This window comes from Malaya genurostris, chromosome 2, assembly GCF_030247185.1.
Source record: "Malaya genurostris strain Urasoe2022 chromosome 2, Malgen_1.1, whole genome shotgun sequence".
NCBI lineage: Eukaryota > Metazoa > Arthropoda > Insecta > Diptera > Culicidae > Malaya > Malaya genurostris.
In genome coordinates this window covers 73,727,348-73,753,186 of record NC_080571.1, presented here as the reverse complement: position 1 = coordinate 73,753,186, position 25,839 = coordinate 73,727,348, and the positions used below count along the sequence as shown (strand labels likewise).

At 36.7% G+C, this 25,839-nt stretch overlaps 1 protein-coding gene across 3 annotated transcripts in view; it reads right to left on the bottom strand.

The window, feature by feature from the left end:
- The window catches only part of LOC131433073 (mucin-2-like), a 235,204-nt gene that overhangs the window by 198,033 nt on the left and 11,332 nt on the right, over positions 1-25,839 (bottom strand). The gene's annotated exons all lie outside the window — the stretch shown is intronic.

Below are 25,839 nucleotides of genomic sequence, written 5' to 3'. Positions count from 1 at the left end.
TTTGTCACTAGGGTGACCACCCTAGTGACAAAATAAAAAATAACACGACTTTAATATTTTTCGAAGGATAACGATTCTTCCAAATATTACGAAATTCTGAGAGTTCGCATATCAGTTTCTGTATTACTGTCAACAATTATGCCTAGTAGTCCGCGAACCAGCTTAAATTAGCTCAAATGGCACGTTCTCCTTAATCATTAGGAGATTGGTGCTTCAAACTTCGCACCTAGAAAAATCGTGTAAATTCACATCTTCTGAGCAGTGCGGTAAAATTTAATTTTCAATCGAATGATATCAGCTGAAAATGAAATTTATGGCCACTGACTGGCAGCATATCGATACAAATTCATATGAATTTTGCTGTCATTTTCAAGTGAAGCTCCCAGAATTCATCGTCAGTTGAATAATCGTATCTAGTCATCTGAAAGTTTGCTTGCTCAGTTTCAAGTGCCAAGTAGTCTAGCTCCTTCATTGTCTTCGCTCTTGGTAGTGAGCAAGTTCGAATGAAACGAATTATAAATGAAGTAAAGTATTAAAAATGAAAACTGAAGGATGAAACTATTAATTTAAGTGTATTCTTTAATTTATATTTCAGCTACCTGGTTTGAGTTTCATCTATTATCTTGAACCAATTCGAATGTTTACATAAAACTCATTTGAAGGCCGCTCTCACGCTATTGAAAGAGTGATTTCAAGAAATCAACTGACGGTGGTTAAACTGAGCTTTGATTTGAAGAGAATCGATTAAAGAACTGAATGCTGCCCGTTGGTACGTCACCGAACGTTGTGTGTGTCAAAGAGTGAAGTGTACTGCAGATTTCAATTGAATTGAATGAAATTTTACTGCACTGCTTCTGAGATCGACATGTTCGAGCGTTAAAAATAACTCATTTTTGCGGCTTATCTAACACATATTTAATGAACGGTTTTAATATGATTTTTATTGTTTTTAAATGATGGAACATGTAATTTGAATTAGTTTTGAAAATATTTGAAAAATTCATTCATTTTACAAATTATGTTCTTAGCATTAGCATTAGCATTAGCATTAGCATTAGAGACCGCCCGTGTGTTGCTACTCCGTTATTGATCTGGACCAATTGAGATTGCAAAATGATTTTTTGAAGTAACATGTTTGGGAATAACACATTGATTCACACTGTGCAAACTGTATTGAACCATGCATGCTGATCAATACCGACGCCGGCCACGTCCGAATGCAGATCTACTTGGGAGGGAAAGGATTGTTAGTTCGATGCATGTTGCTACTAAGAACCGAGGAATCCTCTGCATTCCCACATGCATCACAGGAGAGGATATATTGTTAGTAAATGTTTTAATAATGTTATCATGTGTTTATTGCTCTGGGTAGCCGGCTACCAAGAATGTTTTAAAGTATTATCGTTTTATGTGTTACTTTGTGCTGGCAATATAATGCACGAAACAGTCAATCTCCGAAAAAAACGGCCTATTTTGAAGGCCCCATTTTCTCCATTTCATGATTCATGATTTACCCCATTTTCTCCATTTCATGATTGTAAATCGTCCCTAAATCTCGGCAATAAGTTTATGTTAAGAAGTTTACTTAATCTAGCTTATCTTATGTAAAAAAGTCTGTAGAATCGAATACCAGAACTTATACTGGCCGCACGAAACGTGTTGGTGGCTATTTTACCTCAATTCCTCCAATATGTGAAATTTTCATCTAAATCACCCTTAAGTCTTAAGCGAACCACATTGAAAGCATACGTAAACTATCTTATATTATGTGAAAAAGTCTGGAGAATCGAATAGAAGATAGTTTTCGTATGCTTTCAACGTGATTCGCTTAAGACTTAAGGGTGATTTAGATGAAAATTTCACATATTGGAGGAATTGAGGTAAAATAGCCACCAACACGTTTCGTGCGGCCAGTGTGGGTTCTTAGAATCGTTCTTCTTTTCAAGTTACAGAGCGAATGTTATAGGAAACCCCAAAACTGCTGTACATTTTGGGTAAAACAAGCAGGATTGCGATTCGTGCGGCCATTGTAAACCATTCCATTGAATTCCTTGGACATTTTTGCATAAGAAACGCTTTAGTTTGTTGACCTATCTCAATTTTTTCCCACTGTGCATTGCATGGAACAAATGCAATGGTAGAATCTTAAGAAGGCTTGAGATAAGAAATTAGTTCAATCCTATCACGTATTCACTTTCATTGGGACATCATTCCGAGCAATCCTAGGTGAAATAATTGCATAGCAAAAGAGAAGAAGTACAGAAATTAAGATTGTTATCTTTTAATGAGAATGAAAGGCTCCTTTCCGTATGGAAGTTTGATTTAATGAGAAACAAAAACTGTGAATCTATTGTTTTTTTCTGAACGGAACCCATGTAATAAACTAATATAATAAAAACGTATTTCTCAATTAGCACGTCTACTTGGTCCGCTGATCTAATAATGATCCATTTTACCGTTGCTGAAATATGCGGAAAATGCAAAGCAGCACGGACTTGCTGTCCTTCGATTAAATTTCATTAAGCATATTGCTCTAGCTTGATCAACTACGTTCCGTGCCGATGTGTATCATGTGGTTAGGCTGTGTGATTAAATCACGATTACGAATAAATATGAAATTTTTGAATACTATCCCATTACAAATTGAAAAAGCGAGAATTGAATTTCTTATGCAAAAGGAAAAATGATTAATTCCCTTATTAAAGTACGAAAACAAATTTTGAATGGATTTTTTGGTTTCATGTTGCAAGATAAAACCAAATATAAAAAATAACCCTTCACTAAAGTAGTATGTTTAGAAGAGTACCTTGTGTCCGTTTACGATACATGCCAAAAACTCCACACTTTCAGCAATACATATCAAGATATGTACAATCTAAAAACAATGCGACCATAAATGATGATCACAAATAAGTCCCTCAAGCTTGATATAATCGATAAAGAATGGCTTTAAAATAGCTACCATTCCATGCTGATCTTCCCACCTGTCTGATGAACAGTGAAGAACGCCATTATAGACCGTACCACAACTATTGCGCGACAATCCTTTATTTTTCGCACCCAATATCACGCTCTCCAATCTGACATTCACTTGAAAGGAAAAATTGAAGCCACCATCCCGTAGAACAAAAGCAGCCAATTTCAGAACCTATAGACCAGTTCGTGATAGATTCAGTGTTTTGCAGCTAGGAGGAACTCCTTGCTGCAAAGCACGGCAGAACGATATTTGCCTGCTGCCATTTGAAGTTCGATCGATTTAAAGGATTGGTACCAACCTCGAAGGCATTACGACCATAGCCGTAACTGCGCTGCCACTCCCTCGAGGTGCGCATTCCGTCGTCCGCCACGCCGTGCAATTGGCTGAACGCCATAACGAACTGCTCTTCTATCGCCCATAACCGCTACTTCTATGGCGTCTGGGAAGTTTCGATACCTTCCAATCAAATATGCAACACGGAGTTAGAAATCGACACCGAAAACCTGCCGGGCGCGATACCGAGTGAACTCAGCTTGCTCGGCGTCACAGGCGGAGGCAATGAAGGGTGCTACCGCCACCGTCAACGCCAAGGGCTACCAACCCAGCTACGGTTGTGACGTGAACGCGGAATACTTACGGTTCAATTGTTGCACATACCGAGAGAGCGGGGGCACACCATAGCATAGCTTTGATCCGTTTGTGTCGCGTTATTTACGTTGTGCTTCAGTTGATGGTTCATTCCAGTCGCGTTCTCTATTCAAGTTTAATTGTAGACCGAAACCATTTCTGCTTCGTGGTCGACGTTCAGTTCGTGTGTTCGATCTACTGAAACCAACCGGCGTTTGTGTTAGTACTCGAGTGTACACGTGAGAAGTTCGGATTAGCTCGGTGTACTACTTTCTAAAAATATTGCTTTGAGAGTAATATTCGTTGGAAGAAATACGAAGTATGACAATATTTCTGGAAGAGTTCATTAAAGCAATTAAAATATGTCATAAGTAGGAGAAACGTCAAAGTCAGCCTATGATCCATGGTTGCCCTAACAATATGTTTAGTTTCATCAATTCCCTTCCTAAAAAATCTCAAACGAATGTTTACTAGGTAAAACTGAAACTGAAGCAAACATTTAGACTGAGTAATAGCTGCTGAAAGTCAGTATCAGCAGATAAAAGGTATTCTGGTTTTACATGAACATGACGTAATCTCACAAGCTGAGCTGGAAAAGCAACATTTGACAGCTGTCCGTGGTTCGCTTAAATATTGATACCAATTTGACTGTAAATAAAACTGTAAGCGAACCTGTGATACCTGTCAAACATGAACTTTATTCCTCACAAGTTCGTTTAGAACGTCATCAAACAAACCAAACAGCTTGACGAGCAAATCAATTGTTGAGCTAACAGATCATCATTATTATATATTTTTATCGTTACAGATAACCTCATTTCTTAAAATTCTACACTACTGCGTTCATGTTTGTAAGGCAAATTCGCTCTACATAAGGCGAAGTTCGTAGTAACTGTACTAAATACCGTACTGTCAAGAATGAATCACAGTTCGTGCTGGCATCTCATCAGACTCAGTCGACAATTGCTTACGGTCGAGACGATAGAAACAAAGACAATACAGTGTAGTGAACAATAGAGTGTACGAAATGGGCAAATACGATTTAACAAAGCCTGAAACTTGGCCTACAAGGCCAAATTCAATTTGTATTGATTTCAAGCGCTGCAAAGTTAGACCAGCAGCAAATGAAATTGAAATCCTACTTAAAGAACGAATGCATCTAAACGTTACTGATGTAAGTGAGATTCAATTCAACAAGGCGTCTAACTGTGTGTACATTATGTTCAAACGTGAAAAAGATGCAATTGCATTTGCTTCGGTTAATAACGGGGTGCACAGTATTGATCATGACAATGTTAAATATAAAATCCCTGTGTACATGGTGGACAATGCCATAGAAGTACGCGTGCATGACCTTCCCCCGCAGACCAGCGAGGGGTATGTTCGGGAATGTATGTCGCAGTACGGTGAAGTTCTTTCCATCGAAAGGGAAGTATGGCGGAATTTTTTTCCGGGTATCCGGAATGGCGTGCGAGTAGTACGTATGCAACTACGTAAAGCAATTCCATCTTACATCATTTGTGATCAAGACGGGATACATCCGTGTAAAACGCTGATTACGTATGAAAATCAACTGGTTACATGTCAGTTTTGTGAACAACCTGCACACTACGGCAAACCTTGCACTGAAACTGCAAAAAGGACATCTTTAAACAAAAATAAGGACAACCGCCCAACAACGGAAACTAGTGAGCGCAGTACTCCTGTTGTACCATCAAACCCACCAACAACTGCAATTAATGCACAACAAGGCGCGTCTACAGCAACTAACAACCAACCCAAGAATGCGAATTACAAGGAAAACGAAGAAAAAACGGAAACCAACAACGATACCACCGATGCGGCAATGGAGGACGAGACGAGCCACGAACAAAGTGCCCCTCACTCATCGCAAGATAAAAATGGAAGCTCCTCTCCCCCTAGAAAAAGGGTGACAACGAGATCCAACGGTAAAAAAATTATTTTATCTAATAAAAACATGGCTCATTCGGCCACGTAAAGCTTGTACACAAATTGGCCTGAATAAAAAAAATTTTATAAAAAAAAAAAAAAAAGAATGAATCAGAATAAAAACAATAGCATAAAAATAATATTGCATATTTGATGTATTTGCGCACGAATTTCCATTAAAAACTTATCAGTCCTACAAGCTACTGTAAAACCAATATAAAACTATAAAAGGCGAAATATTTAGCTGTCATAATGCGGAGATTGGTTGCCTTATTTCTGTGCTAGTAATGTTATTTTAAAATACAATGTACAAATGTCAAAATGGAAAACCCGAAAATAGCTTTTCAAATGCTATTAAACATATGAAGTTTGATGTCAAAGAAAAACTTTCACCTGATTTCTATTTTTTCCTATATCATTTACAAAACAGATCAAAAAACGAAAAAAACTACCGAGAACAGTAATTGCATATTAGCGATGGTCGGGTGCAATTTCTTAAACCCGTACCCGATCGAAAGTAAAAAACGTTTACCCGTACCCGACCCGAACTTGAGATTTATTTTTTTTTCCAAGCCAGAATCCGACCCAAACCAGAGAATAATTTTTCTCGCATGCCCGAACCAGATCCGTATCCGATAAAAAATAAAAATCTTTACCCGAACCCGAAAAAAGTACATGTATTTGTGTTTGAATATCCGAAGCCCAAATTTTTGAACCCTCAACCGACCCGTACCCGTTAAAAATCATCACCCGTACCCGACCCGAACCCGACCAACACCCGTCAGTTTAGAGTTCTCTATTCATATGGGGCATTCCACGAAAAATCGGCCACCCAAAATTTTGTTTTTAATCTAACTATTTTTTCTCGGTAAAGAACTCGAAAATATTCGACACGTATTTTTTTATTTCAATATGGTACGTGGAATTTTCGAGATATGATTTTTTGAAATTTCGCGTTTACAAAAAAAGAACCTTTTTTCAACCGCCTATACTGTAAAATCTACTAAAGATACAAAAATTCGTCCAATACTTAAAATAACCTTCAAATAAGCAATTCCATAAAACAACTTTTAAAGTTAATTTAATGAAAAAAATTAAAAATTATAAACAAATAAAAAATAATCAAACTTGGGCCTAATTTTTTTTTTTTTAGTTGAAAAAAGAAGTCTTTGGGGCTTAACTCAATCTTGGCAAAGTTTCAGAGTGGAAAGATAAATACTTTCAGAGCAATGAATTTTTCAATCATGCGCGAAGTGTACCGCAGCGCAACTCACTCGAATACGGGCTTAACTTGTCGACACATGTCGCGCCATTGATCGAATCCTAACTTTGACAGTTTATTGTTAGCAACGTTTCTGTTAAGATCGCGGTGTAAATATGAATTCAAAAATCAAAAATCGTTGCTGCAATCCGTTTAACTTTAAGACTCATGTTAGCAAAAATTCAAAAACATTCGTTGCGTCGGGATTCTTCTTCCCTTCTTGATTTTTTGAAATCAAATTATATTTTGTGTGCACCGTGTAGGCAGAAAGCGAGTAAAATTGGGGCAAAGAATTTACGTGAGTATTAAAATAGTGTGACAAACAGTTTTGGAAAAGGACCGAAATGATGCAATTTCCACTATTCAGCTGTGAGGGAAAATTCAGCTGATGCAATAGTGATCACAGATACTGAACCCTCTGAGACTGATGACAATTATGACAATGTGTCTATATTCAGCGACTATACAGAAGTAATTCTTACATTTACTTACATTGTGACATCGCATTTCTCAAATTTCAAAATATCGATAGCCTTTTTAGAATGAATCATATTTGCCTTCCGGTTATCTTACCGAATTGAAACAAAAAAGTTATGCCAAAAAACTGGAGTATTTGTAAGATGATGAACACATCAATATATTTTGTTATGCAAGTAGGGAATCTCGTGGGAAAACAGGATTATTGCGATTCCAAGAATTAATTCTTTATCAAACTTTTGATGACTTATATTAAAAATCATGAATATTCATATATTACAGGAAATAATTTCCCATGAAATAATAATTAAAGGAATACAATTTTACACGGTGCACACAAAACATCATTTGCTTGCAAAAAATCGAATTTCTCGAGAAGGGAAGAATAAATTCGACGCAACAAATGTTTTTGATTTTTGAATTCAATTTTACACCGCGATCTTAACTGAAACGTTGCCAATAATAAACTGTCAAAATTAGGATTCGATCAGTGGCGCGACTTGTGTCGACAAGTTAAGCCCGTGTTCGAGCGAGTTGCGCTGAGGTACGCTCCGCGCGTGCGGGTCGTGATTGAAAAATTCACTGCTCCGAAAGTATTAATCTTTCCACTCTAAAACTTTGCAAGATTAAGTTAAACCCCCAAAGGCTTCTTTTTTCAACTAAAAAAAAAAGAAAAAAATTAGGCCCAAGTTTGAATTTTTTTTAAATGTTTAAAGTTTTTTTTACTAAATTAACTTTAAAGGTTGTTTTGTGGAATTGCTTATTCGAAAGCTAAGAAAAACACGCAAATTTTGTGTCATGGACGAATTTTTGCATCTTTATTGGATTTTACAGAATAGGCTGTTGAAAAAAGGCTCTTTTTTGAAAACGCGAAATTTCAAAAAATCATATCTCGAAAATTCCAACGTAACTGCAGTGCACAGTGGTTTGAGGCGACAAAAACGTGAACTTAATTCTCTAGCTGCTAAACCGTTGATCCGATATACATAGTTCCTTTGGAGAACTCATTCACAAAAATATACCTCGTGATTTGATCACAATAAAAAATGTGCAAAGCCTACTACGATAAAAGTTCATTTCAACAACTTTATTCCCCTACGAGATAGAAAAATGATGTCTTCTACAAAGTTTTAGAACTTCTAACGAGAAAAAACTTTGCCGAAGAAGCTAAAGGTCTAACGCATATAGTTTCGGATATATGAAGCATTTTCTTTTGAAACCACTTAAAATCAATTTTTTGTGTATAACTTTTTTCGCAATTACTTTCAGTGTCTACTACGTTCGAGACAATTACTAAAAACGTAAAATTACACATTTTTGTTGAAGACTGTGTACGGTTTGGCTTTTTCCCTAAAAAGTTATTTAACATTTAAACTTTTCTATACACTAACTTTAACTATTAATAGGAAGTAGGGTCGCAGACCAAATGGCACATACATATACTTTTTGGAAAGTTTAAATCAAGTAATATAAAGATACGAAGTGTGTAGCGTGGCCTTTTTAAATTAAGTGAATGAGAGAACAAAATATAGAGTGCTTTTTTGATTATTTTCTTAGGAAAAACGTACATGAATAAAATTGTTTATCTTCATATCACGCGTTATTTGTGATATCGACCGAGTTACCTTTAGGCAAAAACTTTTGCAAGAAATTACAGTCCAGGTATAAAAAATAGAGCATTCGTTTTAACACTTTTTTTTTACTAAAATGATTATTTTTGGTTTATTAAAAAGAGCTTTGCAGGAAATGTTAAAACATTGGAATGTAACGTATGTAACGTTGAACCACTCACGCATTTTATTGTAATATTATCATCGACCAAATGCTCCACACAGAAAGAAATAATGAAATTTACACGACATGTAAATCAGTATTAGCAGGGAATAGACATGGGTTGAATCGAATATTTCATTGAAACCCATCATCGATGCAAAAATAAATTGGATTGCATTGAATTTTAAATAAATAGAATTGTATCTTTCAATTAACGCTTAGTTTTGTGATTGAATTGTATTTAAACGTACAGAATTGTGGAGTAATTTTATGTTTAATTGTCTGCTCCAAATATGTGCATGAAAATAGATGTAAATTCACAAAATATTTTTATCTGTGCAGTATTTGTATTATCAACCAACTCTTTTGTGTTCTTATAAATAATATGCAGCGCTGCTCTCACCAACACCAACAGTGCATGTTTGGAGCAGAAATTTAATATAAAGTTACTTCACTGTGCTTCATTTTTCAATATACATTAAAAGTAAAACTGAACGTCAATATAAATAAACGGTCATATTCATTGAAATTAATGTATTCCAATTTAGTTTTACATCGAATTTTGAATCGAATTTTTTATTCAACTGATGTCCATTTCATAGTACTATTTATTTAGAAATCGTGAGAATTTCATTATTTTTTTCAGTGTATGGTGTATTCATAAGAACTTATTTCGTAGAATGACATGATGTTACAAAAAGGATTCAGCCTTTCAAGCAGGCTACACTTACACATTTCAACACATAAAAGTAAATCTCAGAAGACTTAAATTTAAACGATGTTTTAGGCGTACTGGTACACCCAAACCTCCATTTACGAACCTTATATATGTATGTATGTATGCTTACACACTCACTCGTTTGCGTATATGAGTATATATTTATACATATGAATGATCGCTTTGACTTCACCAATATTTATATGTATTAAGAAATACAAATATTTGCACACATGCGTACGTATATCAATACATATATACATATATACGTTACGTAAATGGAGGTTTGGGTGTAATGATGTAAGATATCATCCTTGAAATGAATTGGATTGGAATGAAATGAACGGATAAGGAATATTCTATTAAAAGAATAAGTAAAACTATTATTTTTAAGAACACAAAAGAGTTGGTTGATAATACAAATGCTGGAGCATTTGGTCGATGATAATATTACAATAAAATGCGTGAGTGGTTCAACGTTACATTCCAATGTTTTAACATTTCCTGCAAAGCTCTTTTTAATAAACCAAAAATAGTCATTTTAGTAAAAAAAAAGTGTTAAAACGAATGCTCTTTTTTTTGTACCTGGACTGTAATTTCTTGCAAAAGGTTTTGCCTAAAGGTAACTCGGTCGATATCACAAATAACGCGTGATATGAAGATAAACAATTTTATTCATGTACGTTTTTCCTAAGAAAATAATCAAAAAAGCACTCTATATTTTGTTCTCTCATTCACTTAATTTAAAAAGGCCACGCTACACACTTCGTATATTTATATTACTTGATTTAAACTTTCCAAAAAGTATATGTATGTGCCATTTGGTCTGCGACCCTACTTCCTATTAGTAGTTAAAGTTAGTGTATAGAAAAGTTTAAATGTTAAATAACTTTTTAGGGAAAAAGCCAAACCGTACACAGTCTTCAACAAAAATGTGTAATTTTACGTTTTTAGTAATTGTCTCAAACATAATAGACACTGAAAGTAATTGCGAAAAAAGTTATGTACAAAAAATTGATTTTAAGTGGTTTCAAAAGAAAATGCTTCATATATCCGAAACTATATGCGTTAGACCTTTAGCTTCTTCGGCAAAGTTTTTTCTCGTTAGAAGTTCTAAAACTTTGTAGAAGACATCATTTTTCTATCTCGTAGGGGAATAAAGTTGTTGAAATGAACTTTTATCGTAGTAGGCTTTGCACATTTTTTATTGTGATCAAATCACGAGGTATATTTTTGTGAATGAGTTCTCCAAAGGAACTATGTATATCGGATCAACGGTTTAGCAGCTTGAGAATTAAGTTCACGTTTTTGTCGATTCAAACCACTGTGCAGTGTTTTAAGCAATCGTGTTATATAAGTGTTGATTTCGTGCCACATCAGTGCTATCGCTTAATGCTTATGGTTAGCTGGGTCGAGGCCCGCGAGAGAGGAGAGGGGGAGGGGTTAGGAGTTTTTTTTTTTGGAGGGGGCTCCAGGGTGTCTTGAACTGCACCACGCTGCCAACTGTCTTTTGTACCTCCTTGAGGTTCCACTTATTGATGCTCCAACATGTTTCTATTGAGCAAAGCTCTGTCATATTGTGAGGTTTCGTGTCCTGGACGTTGTTCACGACATACCACTGCCATAATAGGAAGATATTTATTCGATCAAAAGCAAAACCGAAAAATTAGATAGAATAGAAAGAGAAATTCGGATGCCTCTACTCGAGCAACTTCCGCGATTGTATGAAGTCACCATCAGTTCTTATAAATCGACAGCCCGGATCCCTTTCAATCTCGATACGAAGTTGGGATTTCGCTTGTAAAAACTGGTAACTCTAAAGCCAGGGTTAATAAAAGCTAAATAATAATAAGCTTTTTACTTTTTTCGATTTTTTAGCAATCTCATGCATGTAATTCTCCAAGCTTCTAGCTTCTGTCAAACGTTTTCCGAACACTTTTACTACGTTTACGAAAGCTGATTTGGTACATTCAACAATTTTACCAATGTGAATCCTTTTCACACTGCTTTTCTTACTCCAGCTTAAAATTGCACAATTAACAGATCGGCTGAAAAGTTCGTATCGTTTCTATGAGAGGGCGCCACTAGAATTAAATCCATACCATTTTCAGTTAGTACCAACCTTCAAAAGATACGTGTATAAATTTGACAGCTGTCTGATTATTAGTTTGTGAGATATTGCATTTTGAGTGAAGCTACTTTTGTTATTGTGAAAAAAATGGAAAAAAAGGAATTTCGTGTGTTGATGAAACAACGAATTGATGATTCTGAGCAGTGTTTGGAGCTGTTATATCGAAATAAAACCGATTTTTTTCGTCGATATATAACAATGGACGAAACATGGCTCCATCACTTCACTCCGAAGTCCAATCGACAGTCAGCTGAGTGGACTGCACCCGATGAACCGAACCCAAAGCGTGGAAAGACTCAACAATCGGCCGGTAAGGTTATGGCGTCTGTATTTTGGGATTCGCATGGTATAATTTTCATCGACTACCTTGAAAAGGTAAAAACCATCAACAGTGACTATTATATAGCGTTATTAGAGCGTTTGAAGGACGAAATTTAAAAAAAAAACGGCCTCATTTGAAGAAGAAAAAAGTTTTGTTTCATCAAGACAATGCACCGTGTCACAAGTCGATGAAAACCATGCTGAAATTGAACGAATTGGGCTTCGAATTGCTCCCTCATCCACCGTATTCTCCAGATTTGACTTTTTCCTGTTCTCCGACCTCAAGAGAATGCTCGCTGGTAAAAAATTTAGAAGCAATGAAGAGGTAATCGCTGAAACTGAGACCTATTTTGAGGCAAAGGACAAATCGTACTACAAAAATGGTATCGAAAAGTTGGAAGATCGCTATAATCGCTGTATCGCCTCTGATGGCAATTATGTTGAATAATAAAAACGAATTTTGGCAAAAAAATGTGTGTTTCTATTAAACAATTCGAACTTTTCAGCCGAACTGTTAAACAACTCAACAATTATACCTTTAAACCACGATAAACGCAGAATCAACTGACTAACGATTTACATCAGTGATTCTAAAAGTGGTCCCACTGGTGGATTCTAGCTCATTTTTAGTGGGTAGTAAACTCAAAATTGCCAACAGGTGGTCAATGAGTCGTAAATAGTTGGCTTCGAGAGTAAAAACAAAATCTTTCTGAGTTAGGACCTGATTAAATGTGAAAATCTTTTCAATGTATCATCGGAAAATACAATCAAGCTAATCTATTAGCTAAGCTAAGAATGATGTGATTAGTAAATCTTTAAATGCTTGTGAAGGTTAAGAGTAAGAGAATGAAAGTGAGAAGATGAATGTTTAGTGTTGTTGCGGCCAAAAATTGGTCGAATAAGAATGAGTGAAAAAAGTTTAAGTGTTTTTTCCTAATTCAACCCATACAAAATACAGAAAGAAAACTCAGGTCCAGGTTCAGAAATCAGAATCATAATTCAGATTCACTTTCATGATTGAGGGATATGCCTCGGATCTCTGTTGAATTTTCAGAAATCAAGTTTAAAATGATCCGAATTTAGGTTCAGATCCAATATTTTTTCAGGAATTCAGATGCAGAATCTAGGTCTGGGATAAGAATTCATGTCCAAAACTGAAGTTCAGGTCCATGTTCAGAATTCAGGACCGGGAAACTATGAAACCCTGTCAGGAGTTCAAGTCTAGAAACCAGGTACAAAATTCAGGCCCAGAATTCGGAACCCGATTTCCGCTCAGGAATCCAGGTCCATGATCTGAAACTAGGTTCAGTGGTCAGGTGAAGAGTCAAGGTTCAAGATCTAGTACCAGGTTCCCAAACTCTTTCGGGAGCTCCGGTCCCGAATCCAAATCCGGAATCAGGATTCTGGCCCATAACAACATAAAGTCCAAGTCCAGGTTAAGAATTATCTTCCAAAATCCAGATCCAGAAAGATGAAAATTCTGTCAAGAATTTTGGTCGAGAATTGGTGTCCAAGATCAGAATTCATATCCATAGGTCAAGAGTTGAGGTCCAGAGTTGAAAAGTCTCGTTCCAGTATCCATGCCCAGACTAAGAATTCTGGTCCAGAATCGAAGTTCCTAGGTTAGATTCAGAATTCAGATTCTGCACTCAGATCTCAAATTCAGATTCAGAGGTCAGGTCAAGCTACTCCATTCAGGTCCAGGTTCTGAATCCAAACAGAGGATGCTGGTTCAGGGTCAGAATGCAGATCCAAGATCGGAATTTGAATCCAGGATCTGAGTTCGGACCCCAGATCCAAGTTCAGAACTCAGATTCAGAATTAAAGTCCTTAATCATTCTACAAAATTTGGATCTAGAATTCAAGCCCAGAGTTCTGTTCCTGAATCCTGGTTCAGGTTTAAAATCCAGAATCAGGATTAAGTTCCAGGTATACGATTCTGGTGCATATCTCGGATCTCTGCCAATTACCTCAGTAGAAAATCTTGTATGGAATCCTAAACCCAGAATCTTGCTTCAGATTCAGACTCAAAATCTATGTCAGTACCCAAGTAGCAATTAAAACTTGTTATGATTGGCATGTTCCACAATTGCTTCAGATCGGTTATTTTTGTTAGATATTTTAGACAGTTGATTCAACACGTTTTTGTAGGGGATGTAAAATTCATTCATATTACTGCTTATGAAACCAACTCAAAAACATGAATGGATTAATTTCCACATTCAGTTTTTCAACTGACTGTACGACAAGATCATTCAAGCAGTCTCAATTCCGGTTTCCACTTAGCAAATATTACTGTTGTGAAACATATGAGACAAGAATCATACATCATACAAAATAGTGCGATTTTCCTATCGCATAATCGTTGCGAGAAGAGTTAATAAATTCAGTACTAGAACAATGTTTGCTACTTGGGTAGTTCACGTCAAGAAATTAGGTTCAGGTCTAGAATCCGAATCCACACACGGAACACCTCGCGATCGTGAAACAACCAAAATATTAGTTGTTTTTCTGAATTTGATAGGTTAAAATTTGGTACAACTAATCGATCTTTGTTTTTTCTAAACTGTCATTTTTGTTTTTCGATGAACAGAAACGATGGTTGAAATAACAAAATTTTTGGTTTAAAAAAATGTCAGTTAGTCAAGACACACACCCTTCAATTTCAATAAAAATTTTAGTTACAACAACCGACTTTGTTTTTGATTTAACAGTTATGTGAGTTGAAAAACAAATCGGTTTTAGTTGTTTTAGATATTACGATTAATTATTTAAACTTAAGCAAAATTATTGATTTTGAATGACAATAAAATATTCCTTATTGATATACGTTCTGATTTTTTAAATGAAAATTCGGTATGTTAAGATATATACAAAATATGTAATATTTAATATAAATAATATACTGTTTTTTAGTAGTGCTGGTGTCAACGAAGCTTTCTAATTGTGACCACTATATTACTTACGAACAAAAAAGTCGAACCGAATGCACTGATTTTTATTTTTTGAGCCATTGCAACTTACAGTTTCAACAGATTATATGAATGAATATTAAATATTATTTTCAATTTAATCACTTTGTTCATACAATTTTTGTACATGACTTGAAGATAACATGATGCTCATTCGTTAACATGCCTTCCACGATGGAGAATCAAGTTGATTTTAGGACCAAAATTCAAACGCATAATTTTTTCACATTTATTCACTGGGTTCTAGTTTTGGTTAAACACGTTTTGTTAATTGCAGTATCTCTAACGGCACTACTTTATATCAATCGTTTCTTCTTGTAACACCAGAGCAGTAAAGATGTAGATAATTTATCATCACATTAATATTCTGACAACTAGTGTTATGATAAACATTAATTTACTATCATTCAAAAGTTACTCTTCACAAGTTTTACAAACGTATAAGCGAATTTCGTTTGCATGAAAATGTTTAAGAAACGCGTTTGAATTTCAACTAAAGTAATGGTTGATTTTTTATTGCGATTTTTGTTTTGCTTTGTGCTGTTTTTGACATTAGACAGCATTAAAACCAACATATTTTATAACTACTTGAATATGTGCAAATAAAATAGCAAATTGGTTGAATCAACTAATTATTAGTTAAAACAACAACTGCAAAACTCAAAAATTGCGAGATCGTAATTTTTTGATTGGAGGGGTTTCCGTGCATGCTCAGAATCCATCTGCACTTTCTGTTCAGGTTTTTCTGTCAGAATTCTGGTTCAAAATCCAAGTCCAGATTCAGTATTAAGATTCAATAAGTCAGGTTCAAGTTTAGAATTGAAAAATCCTAGAGAAATCAGGTCCAGAATCCAGTCCAAATTCACAGTCAAAGGGCAAAATACTGGTCAAGAATCCAGGTGCTGAACTCAGGTCCACAGTCTAGGTTAAAAGTTTAGTTTCAGAAACTCTAGTAACATTTCAGGAAACAGAATTCTGGTTTCCAAGCCCATGGTTCGAATTCAGGTTGAGGTTCAAAATCTAGGTTAAGGTCTCTGTCAGGAGTTCAGGTTCACAATTTCGGTCCAGGTCTAGAATTCAGATTAATGTTCCGAATCCAAGTATTCAAGTACTGTTTCAAGTTCATCCATATCCGGATAAAGAATCTCAGTTTAGAATTCACGTTCAGATTCAATATTCTGATCCAGAAACCTTGTTCGATAACCAGATCCAGTGTTCAGGACCAGAATGCAGATCTAGATATCGCTTAATTATAATTGAGTGAGAGGACACGCGAGTTTTTCTAACGATCACAGATCGAAATACTAACAAAAGTAATACACACAATCATTCACTTCTTTATCCCCAAAACTTAATTTTTGTCTTTACTTTCTCCGTGGAACCTTGTGGGTCGCAAATAAACTGTTTGATTTCAAATGTTTTCGTTTTTGTCTCTTACACAAGTAACTATAAATGACTCGAAAAGTTACTTTTGGGTGAGCACCTGAAAAAAATTCACAGTGTTGTCCACATACGCCACAAGAAAACACAAGTTGGCAGAACTTTTCTCTATTAGTCTACGAGAAGACAGACTGAAATTATGACTGATAAAATGAAAAAAAAAACGAAATCCAAAAACTGACGTCACAAGCTCTCAGAGACAGTTACAAATCGAATAGTTTCTGGGAAATCGTTCTGCCAACTAAACTACTGTGGATGTGATGATAAACAACTCAAAAGACTTCCCGGTAGAAAAGAACTTGGTATTTGATCTGACTGTTCACGGCCGGTGTGGTTCACATTCTGTGGTCGATCTCTTGTGGTCCAAAAACTTATCAACCCATTCCCCTACCAGTCGATCTCGCTTTATTTCTCCGGTTGAGCAATTGTATGTTAGATTTCGATGTTGTTCTATTGATCTCTATTTTGCTTATCCAATACTTAATCGTTTGTTTTGTGTTTTAAACTTCTTGTTTCGTTAATCGGGATTCATATTTAATTTTTTAGGTAAAGTTGTACTGAAAAAAAAGATGAATCACGTCAAACGCCGACGATTGGCACCCCTTCGCTGACAGCAAACCAGTTTAAATAACTTTCGAAGCCCTTCATTCGTTCAGGTTCGATGTTGTTCATTTTGGCAGTCGGTAGGATCGATGATGTAAAAACTGGTATTTAGTGAATTAATTTCTTGGCACCGCTTGCCGAAGTGTTTCATTTGTAAATTGCAATCTGCATAACATAATTAGCACCTGCAGTCCGTCTTTCCGTTCCCTTCGCACTCCTCCGGTATGTACCGTATTAACGAATCAGTGAGCAAAGCTGCTTAAATTTCGAGACATACCTATGTAATTAAAAGTCGCTCTAGCTGTATCTGTGTGTATGTATGTGCGGCGACGGTGCCACGGTGGAGTCGGTAAACGAATATCACTATGAGAAATTGGCGAAAAGCGGCCATTCTTGTTCCACGGTGTTGTACAATGGAAAATAATACTGCAGGGCAACAACGAAAACAACAACAACAACACCGGGGCGGTAAGTAATCCAAGCGACCGCGGTCTGGACCGGACGGCAACATGGACTGGCTGTAAAATCAAGGCGGTTACATAATCATTCAAACAAAACGCTAAATTAAAATCATAGCAAAAGTTATCGTCTATATTCATATGGCGCTATATTTTCTCCACGCTGACAACACCACATTCACGATCTCGTCGATTTTCCCTATAGGTATTAATGATGGGCGGTATTTCAACGATTCGAGAAGATCTCCGGCCTCCGGTATATCACACACAAACAAACACGCCTCATCACCAGCAGTCGGATTGCAAGGAAAACGGCCATGCTAGCTGTAGATTACCCACTATGGCACATAGTCGGAATAACAATTCGAGAAAGGAAAAGAAACTCTATCCGGCTTCGATCATCGATCCGACTTGGTGCTTACAAACATAACAAACTTTCCTCACAATTATGATCATCAATTAACTGGTTTCGCTTTTGTGCAGATAATCATAATAATAGCAGTAATGAATAAACATTAGGTAAGTAGTCGGTGCAATAATACACGAGATCCACGATTACAGATCCGGACAGTTTACTAGCTTAGAGTTCTACAAAATTATGTTTGCATTGAGCATAACGTCAAAATCAAAGGAGAAACAAACCTCAAGTCGAAGGATCAATATCATCTTCAGAAGATTTAAGCATCGCTAAAAGCCATCGTCTCAGAAATTAAGCCTCATTATTCTAAACACCACTTGTGCTGGTGCTATAGCAAACAAAACAAAAACCACCGATGCTTGTCCTCGGCGTGGATTTCACCTAGCCTATAACTCCCCCTCGGTTTCGGTTTGAACTAGTTCTTAAATTGAGAACAGCACTTAGGGAAGGGGATCGCAACATCCTACCGCGAAACCTTCACCGTCGATCCGCACGGAATTCTTTCCACCAGCAACCACCACGATCACGGTAAAACACGGCAAACAGAATCCACACACAAGTGGCGATCGCTCTCAATGTTAAGTGCCATCCCCGCGTGAAACCACAACAATTGATTTTGCATGCTGCATACCATTTTTTGTTTTTGCTGTTCGTTCAAAGCTAAGGCCAAAGTCGAATGCGCTACTCAAACAGAGCCTGCTGCGCCGATTTTGCACTTCACCGACCCCCGTTGCATTTGGATGAGTCCTTAAGTGTCCACCACATTTTGCCGTGTCATGTAACCATTTACTGGAAAGTCACGGAATATACTGCAAAGTTTTAGGGCATTTCAAGTAGTTCCAATAAATCGCTTGTTGTTTTGCAGTAATTCTCGACATGCATGTTCTTCGCGGAAAAGATACCTACTTATTGCCAAAAAAAAAACTGAACCATTTATTGAAACAACCTTAAAAGACCATTTGTGAAAAAAACAGCTCCAAATAATAACTACCCTGTGGACTCCGTTTCGGATTGCGCTTCATTTTTGGAAATAGTTGTTTGCACTCGTTTGTAATACGCGACTTAAATTGTGTTTGCACACAATCGACGATGGTACCTACGAAACCATGCCAAAAATTGGATTGGTTGCCGAATGGTAACCGGAGTGTCCAGTATCAGTTGAGTGAATGGTACTGTTTATCCGACCGCACGCACGCAGACCCTCAGGGGCTAACCTTGCCAGTCGATGGTTCAACGAGTTGGCAAAGTACTTTTTCTTTGGCTCTCGGAGCCTCTAATGAATGTGTGATATGATTGAAGAATGTACACACTCACAGTCCACGCTTTATACGCACCTGTGCACAAAACCGACCGCGCGGTGGCTGGCTGACAAATGCTCTCGAGCGAAGATGTTCGTTCCAGAGATGCTTGATGGTAAACGCGATGTTTTCATCGACCGGCCACTTACTCCCGCATAGCGTTTTGGCTACCTGGGCAGTCATGGCCACCAGACGGCTACCAAAATTGATTCAGTGACGGTTGTCAAATCCAATTTGACAAAACAAAGTAGCCTGTATCTAAGTTAGCCGAGCGTTTTCATCTTCTCACCTTTGCTGAAAATGTCAAAGGTTTAAGTGTGGAAAAATCCTGGTGGATACGGTTGTATCGTTTGAGTTGTATATCTGGCAGCGGTGAGGCAGTCGGTCACCAGAATGTCTGCCAGCTATATTTTACCAGCTGGCAGCGCTTAGTCAACCATCTGGCAGCCATGCGTATGCGGGCTTTAACATTTAGAGAAGTACAGGGTGAGGAAAAATTTCCGTGCTTGACGATTTAGTCATAACTTTTTTTTTTGTGTTGCGAATACCAATATATTTCCAGGAAACAGGTGTTCCCCAAGGAAGTCATCTCGGATCACTGCTGTTTGTGCTATTCGTGAATGATATTTGCAGTGAACTGCCTTCGTTGAATATACTGTATGCCGACGATCTCCAAATTTACCGAATCATTACAGGCTTTGTAGATCGTTGTGCGCTACTAATGAACATTGAACTTATCATAAATAGTTGTCATAAAAACCGGCATAAGTACAAATGCTAATAAATGTAATACCATAACATTTTCACGAGCTCAGTCTCCAACTTTGTTCGAATACTCGATGATGACGAATCCAGTCAAACGAGGCTCTTCTATATAAGATGTGAGCGTCTAGAATACGCAGTAATCAAGATTACGGGACTTTGATCTGGGCCCAATACAACAACGTAGATCGGATCGAACGAGTTCGGAAATGTTTTGTCCGGTTTCCGCTTCAAAGTTTTATTTGGTTAATTCTGCGAATATTTCTTTGAAGTATTCAAAATTTTCTTGAATTTCATAATTTCAAAACCATGTCAAGGTCAAATATTTATCATACATTTTTGCATAAAAGCATAAGACCTTTCATTTTAATATTGATTTATTGAAATCGGTGCATTCACCAATGAGAAAATGACCTCAAAATAGGAATAGTTTTTAGTAAATTTTTCAGAGTCACGTCATATAACGGCAAATTTATATAACTACAAAAATGAAAGTTTGATCCACACAAAATTCAGTAAATTTGTATCAAACCGAAGAATATTTCAATTGAATTTAGGGTTTTGGAAATTAGTTTAATGAACGAAGTCAGTTTCATTTTGTTTTGGTCCACTTTTTCCGGTAATTCTGGAACCGGGATTCGGAATCCAGGAACCGGTGTTACACAAGTCAGTTCGTGTTGCCAGCAATTAACACGAATCTAATACAAATTAGATTAGTTTTAAGTCTAATGTAAACTTTTCTGTATGGTTTTGGCATCGGCGCTCTAAAAGACCGTTCGAAATTTAAAATACTCATTACCAAAGCTGATAAAAATAGGTTGATTGACTCAAAATATATAAAAATGACGTGAAAAAATTGTCACTTGGTAATTATTAGAACGAGATCCATGTTCAGTTCATTGTGTTCATTGTTTCATTCACCATTTCAGTCATTTTCGGTTTTCAGCGGATATCGTATACTATGCATACTGTCGACCGAGGCTTTGAAAATCGATAATGACAGAAAACTATATATAATTATTTTTACCTGTTGATGCTCGTATCTACACTGAGATAAAAAAGCGTAACTTTGGAAATTCGCGTAATGAAACTACTTCGATTTATCATATTACAGACACTTTATATTTATTAAACTTCAAAGATTTTTAAAATATCGATGAAAGAATGACAATTGAAATTCAACTGATTCTCCCTGTAGACGTTATTTTGGATTCGTCTTCTCGTAGGGGAACTAGTGAATTTACGAATGAGGCAGTAATTGAACGTATATGAGGCTGTTGGATTGGATTCTTTCGTTGCAAATGCGTGACATTTTTAAGCTCTCTCATCGCCCTGTAGTTTCGCAGCCGAAAATACGATTCAGATAAAATTTAACATTCACTAATGGCCAATGAAGCCGTCTTCAAGAAATCGGAGTGCGTTTCACTTTAGAATTCTCAATCACCGTCCCTTGTACTTCCGGAAACGAAAACTGAGTACCAGTCAAATAATTCATGTATAAATATTGATCACTCCATAGAATCCAATACAAATCGAAAAGACATCACAGTTACATCAACTCGTGACGGAAAAGGTTACTAATTTGATATTATTGAAAAGTTTGCGTTCAGCATGTACCTAGAAGAGGTAACTTTTCTATATGTTGATATTGTGTCTTTTTACCACTGCAATTGGAAATCATCATCATCATAAACCTGAACATAAGTAGATTGATTTTTAAAATCAAGATACGATGAATTCGTTTCGTTCTGCCTTAACATTTAGAGCCAATTCAGCAGCTGGAAGTTTGATATGTGAGATCTATAATAGAACTGAAACTGGAACAAGCGTATCCCCAGTAAGCCGTTTTATGACCTTAGAGTTTACATACATAGAAAATAAATTTCCCATACACTTATATCAAAAGATATTTTTGATTCCCAAGACTGTTTTTAAGCCGTATTTACGGCTGCTTTTTCGTACAGTGTATATGAAGAAATGTTTTATGTATTTGGGATTGTTTGATTCTATGTCTGTCAGCTATTTTTGCCGGAATTCGGTCAGAATCCCGATAAGAGTCTGTCAACAATGCAACAACCGTTTTCGGTAGAGAATTTTGTATAGTGGATATTAACGGTTCTGTTTCTGCCGGATTCTTGCCATACAAGAATGGCTTGAATCCGTTTTGAATCGGTTCTACATGTTTAGCATCTTTCAATAAAAAGTACATATGAAGGACAATAAGTAATTACCCTTCATATATACTTACTATGTCCCGGATTGGCGGTTCAATGCATAGGACGCTGGTCTTACAAACCAGATGTCGTATGTTCGAGCCCCGACCTGGAAGGATGCTTGGTGTCAGTAGGATCCATTGTACTAGCCATGCAATGATTCTGTACACTAATGTCGTTTTTCATTGATTCCACTTGCTCGGTGCCAGTGTTTTGCCCTGACAGTTGATCAATGAAACGGTTTTGTAAAGTTTGGTTTGCACGCTTGCTGCTTGAAAAGAAATCGGGTGCAAAATAGGTGCCCGCGAATTGCCCCGAAAGTGCACTTTTTTCGTGCGGTGACAATCAATAAAGCACAGTGCACCTGTTTCGATTGCCCGACTGCACGAAAACTGCACGAATCGAGTGTTCTCAATGAAAAACGACATAGGAATCGGCTGCGGAGTTCCACAAAAGGAATGTAATGGCAAGACTATGCTTTATATACTTTTACTATGGAAAATGGTATTGCCAATAACATTACTTTCTCACTACCAAACATACTCACATTTCAAAATTATTTACTTCGTCGCAAGATTCGTTTTTTGCATGCGAGATTGAGAGGATGATACAATTTCGCCTGGGTAATTTTGACAGCATCCGGAATGCAGCCAGGCTTCTGCCGATTTCCAGAATTCATCTCGAGCATATGTGTATAAAAAATTTTGTAATTGTTTTGAAAACATTGTGTAAAAAACTTGTGAAAAATTTTAACGATGAAGCAATTACAGGTTGTCGACGAATATTTGAAGAACTTCAACTTCTTGTAAGTTTTCTCACCGTAGTTTTGAGGACAGTTTCTATTCCGTCAAAGGTAAGTTTGAAGGTTTTCTTAGTACTGAGTAAATGTTACTCAGAATTTGACAAATACTGTCTTTACTCGGAAATGAGTAAATCTAACTTTACTCACTATATAGTAGTTCCACTTTTAGCGAAAGTGAGTGAAATTGTACTCACTTTAGAGTAGCATTGAACAAGCGTGTAGCTCAGTTCGTGTTCTCACTACATTTGAAGCAGTCTAAAATGGCTTACGGTCGAGACAATAGAAACTAAGACAAAACAGCATAGTTAACAATAGTGTACTCGAAATGGGTAAACACGATCTGCACAAGCCTGAAACTTGACCATAACGACCAAACTCAATTTGTATTGATTTCATGCGCATAAAAAATAGACCAGCAGTGAATGAAATTGAAATCCTACTCAAAGGTCAAGTTTTTTCTAGACGTTAAGAAGTAAAACACCTTGCAAGCGTATGAGTAATGTCAACAATGTGTGCGTAAAAACAAATTCCTGTGCTTCTTTTTCTGATTTCAATCAATAAAACTTCCATATAGTTGAAAAATAGACAAATTAGTTAATTCAGCTTAGAATTGCTTTAAGGGAGTACTGGGAGGGCTCAAAAGAGGAGGAGGTTCAAGGGGGATGGAGATTTATGGGTGGGAGGGGGTTCAAGAGGTGGGGAAGGTGCAAAAATGTGAAATAAAAGTCAAGTTATTTGCACTTTTATATAATAGGTACTCTATTGTTCATGGAACTCAATGTTGAAAAATCTTCCATGGGAGGAGGTTATAACCCCCCAAATAACCCCCCCCCCCCCCCCCCCCCACCCACCTGCACATGGATCTCTATTAAACTCAATCGTTCAAGCCACTTTGATAAACTGGTCGCACTGCATATATAAACACATAGATCTATAACATGCGTACCAAACACAAGTAAACTTAATTTACATTTGATCCTTAAAGATGTTCACAAATACAATTCAACAAAACTTGTAACTCAGTGTATATCATGTTCAGGCGTGAACGAGGTGCAAATGCGTTCGTTTCGGCTAACAACGAGACATACAGAGTCGAGTAAGATAACGTTAAATACAAAATCCCTGTGTACATGGTAAACAGGGCCATAAAAGTCCATGTGGTGAATAAGCATTACATTCTAGAGAACATTGCGCAATACGGAGAAATTCTTTCCATCGAAATGGTGAGCCAGTGTTACACAAAAATATAAATTCTACAGGTGCCGTAATCCCGCATACGATTTCATTTTAAAAAAAAGCCAATCTTTTCAAATGACAGAAAATTTCATTCATAATGTCTGTAAATTCATATGTTCCGAATGTAATTTGCACTCCGCTAGCAAATGCAACTGTATGAATTTACATGCACCATTTATCTACCAAGCAGTTATGTGCTTCTGTGAACGGATGTACTTTGTGATCCAATGATTTTCGGTTCCATCTATGATTTTTGTTTTGTTTTTATTGCACTTCAAGCCATGTAAATTTACGTAAACTGCGACGTTCAAGATATGTGCATCTTATAAGGTGTAAAATAACAAGGTATTTTTGAACTGTGTACAACTACGTAAGGCCATTCATCTTACTTGATTTTCGGTCAGCGCGGGAAACATCCCTTTAAATAGCCGCTAACTTACGAGAATCAGCTGATAACGTGTCAGTTTTGTGAACAATCTGCTCACTACGGTACACTGAAATCTTCAATCAAAGACAACCGTTACGCACTGTAATCAGTGAACCCAGTACTCGTGATTCAAAAACGCTTTTACCATCGTATGAACTACCAATGACATACAATGTACAACAAGACATATCCAAAGCAACTAGAAATGATCACTCCTGAGACTGCGAGCAACAATCACGGATGCCAGGTTCACATATTAATCTGTGGTTCACAGATTTTCAACTTTCTGCACAGATTTTCACAAATTTCTGAAAATGATCACAGATTCTGAAATTAATATCACAGATTTTCACAGATTTTTTAAATCAATCACAGTTTGGCACTAAAAAATATAGAGCGGTTGAGTGAAAAGGTACAGAGTGGTGTTGGTAGTGAGACCTTTTTTTTGCTCACCAAATTGATTCCGATCTGCTATTATGGTACCACCGATCACCGATTTAAAAAAAAATGATCTGGCATCCCTGGCAACAATGATAACGAAATGAAAACGGAAACCACCCACAACAGCACATTTGTGAGCACGACAATGATGCAATGGATGCTAGTGACGAGCCGCCATCAAAGTGCCCCCACAAACGAATTTCCAGACATGACAGTCACGATCTTTTTTTGGCACACATCTACGGTCCTCCGTGAAACTGGCACCAATGGTGATAAATTGGTTGCACTGCTGAGTTCCCATCATCGCATTCATAATGCAAATGTCAAACCGTGAGAACCCTTTCGATATGTTAGCTCATTTGTACACGCAGAGAAATTGAGCATGTTTAAAATAACAAAACAGTTTGTAGAATTTTTAATATGATTTATGTTCATTTCAAGCTAGAATATGATTGTTTTGAACCAATTTCTCCCTTAAATATAAGAAATGTTCACTGCATGATTTGAATCTAAACACCAACTGAACTGACTTTA